This window comes from Ammodytes marinus, assembly GCF_949987685.1.
Source record: "Ammodytes marinus genome assembly, chromosome: 16".
NCBI lineage: Eukaryota > Metazoa > Chordata > Actinopteri > Uranoscopiformes > Ammodytidae > Ammodytes > Ammodytes marinus.
The window spans coordinates 4,025,316-4,027,815 of NC_137220.1; the positions used below are offsets into that span (position 1 = coordinate 4,025,316).

The following is a 2,500-nucleotide window of genomic DNA, read 5'->3' on the forward strand; positions in this document are numbered from 1 at the left end:
ATAGTAGGGAAGTATGGGGACTGGAACGCAGGGACAGATATATATAAGACTATAATAAAAAAGTGACTTCCTGTTTGTGAACCAATGAAATGCCTTTGTGAAATTATATTAATAAACTGCTTCTAAACGCTTTAAAAAATGTGTTGTTTCATTTCTTCCACTCTCAAGAAACAAAATATAACTAGAATTTACGACAGGGATTTTCAATAATTTGTGGTTGTATAGATATTTTCATGAAACATCCTTATAATCAGTGACTTTACTCATGTTCATATATTTTATTAAATAATAATAATTATAATTAAATAAGATAAGATAAGACAGTCTTTATTGTCAATGCAAAGTCACCTATACAACGAAATTTGGAACTGCCAACTGAAGGTGCATTATACAATACAAACAAACAAGCAATTTAGCCTAAGTTTAAAGTAGTAAAAACCAAGACACAGAAATAACAAGAAAAACATTTTGAACAAGACAAGGACAGGCGATTTCATAATAAATAAATATAAAAGGCCGAAAGCATATTGCACTTTGTAGAAAGTGAGGTATATATATGTGTGTCTGTTGTTTAATGTTTAATATTAATTACGTTTTTTTTGTGGCCTTATCGAGAGAATATAATAAAAAAGTGACTTCCTGTTTGTGAACCAATGAAATGCCTTTGTGAAATTATATTAATAAATTGCTTCTAAACGCTTTAAAAAATGTGTTGTTTCCTTTCTTCCACTCTCAAGAAACAAAATATTTTTCATTTTTTTCATTTAACTTTTATTTATCCTCGAGAGACCAATTGAGGGGTGACCCTCATTTAAAATGATGTCGAGTTCAAAGCAAATTCAAAGGAAAAACAACAATACATAAACAATATTCAATGCAAAAACATCAAATACACAACAACAGGTGAAGAGAAAAAAAAATAAAAAATTGAAACATATAAAATATAACTAGAATTTACGACTGGGATTTTCAATAATTTGTGGTTATATAGATATTTTCATGAAACATCCTTATAATCAGTGACTTTACTCGAGTTCATATATTTTATTTATTAAATATTAATTAAGTTTTTTTCTGTGGCCTTATCGAGACCATGCTGCGGGCGGCAAATGCTCCTGTGCTCAAAGACACCGGATAATATGTTCAACCAATGAGAGAGCAGCTTTTCACAAACAAGCGCTGTGATTGGCTGGAGCTGGTGGAAGGCGGGATCTTCAACGACAAGTCACAGTGGAGAGAGTCACGCGCGAAATGTAATCAAGTCCGTTAAATCAAGGCGAACTCATTGGGAGCATACCTTCAAAATAAAAGTATGCATTTAATCTATGTTACATTTTCAGTCGTGTTTAATGCATAAAAATATATTTAAAAGGGTAAAAATGTAGAGAATTTTTTCCAATGGTCCATATTGGCGTCATTTTACACTAAAAACTGAGTGAAATATTAGTTATAATATATTCTAATGATTTTAAGAACCATCTCAAAAGATGGCTCAAGCCAGACCATAACTGTGATTACTTTTTACGTGACATGTTGAGCACTTTATTTTTTCCTCTCTCTACATGTGTATTAATATATTTTTATTGTAACATTTATGTTTTTTTGTGTGCTTAAAATCAATAGATATTTAAATACATAAAACATATATAACTTTAATTTGGAATAGAATGTATACATCAGTAATAATAACGGTTAAATCATCTAAACAATGGGTTACAGACTATGTTAGATATAAAAAAAAAATCTGAGTAAATATTAATTACTGAATTTAACGCATTTCTTATTCTTTACACATTTACACGAGAATCTCTTGAAATATCACGATAAATAAAATAGAGATGTATTTTGAAAACAAACCCGGATGTCGTCCGTTATTTCCCGTTGCTTCACATCACCGTTAGCAGAACCGGCCAACGGGCGTCTGGCTAGAGAGACGGATAAAATGCCTTTCTCTGTTGAAATATGACATCAAAACTAGTAAAAGCGAATTCCAAAATTGTTCTTGATCGGTTTTCGTTCGTCGGCAGCTTCCTGGCTCACAATTCGTGAAGTTAAAGAGTGCCGGGCGATGCTAACGACCTAGCCTATGTTTAGCGCTAACTTGGCTACGGAAGTTAGCCCGGGTTAGCTCGCCTGGAGGCTGGTAATCTTGTTTCGCGCATTTCAACCTCGTTCAGCGACATATGTGTCTGTTAAACTGGCAGCCAACGGAAAACATTTGGACGGTTTCTTCAGCAGTGTACAAACTATAGGATTTAAACTTCAACAAACACCTTTGAAAGATGATTTCCTAATAAAAGGCGGCTTTTTCCCCTCTTCTGAAAATTCTGCTCTTGTGTTTTGACAAAGGAAAAAAAAGACGTGAGTAACGCTGGGCGATTAATTGAACATTTGTACCTCGATTATGATTAGCGAAAGATTATTTTGTTTATTGCCATCATAGCTCAGTTACTGACAATGCTTGTACTGTACATATAGTCAACTCCTGAAGCTGGCACAT

The 2,500-nt window shown here is 33.0% G+C and overlaps 1 protein-coding gene across 1 annotated transcript in view; it reads left to right on the forward strand.

Moving 5' to 3' along the window:
* Positions 1 to 1,907: 1,907 nt before the first annotated feature.
* Positions 1,908 to 2,500, forward strand: part of LOC307262875 (polycomb protein suz12-B-like) — a 23,382-nt gene continuing 22,789 nt past the window's right edge. Inside the window, exon 1 of the mRNA XM_080043881.1 lies at positions 1,908 to 2,361. The gene's annotated coding sequence lies outside the window, so the exon portion shown is untranslated. The remainder of the gene's footprint in view (positions 2,362 to 2,500) is intronic.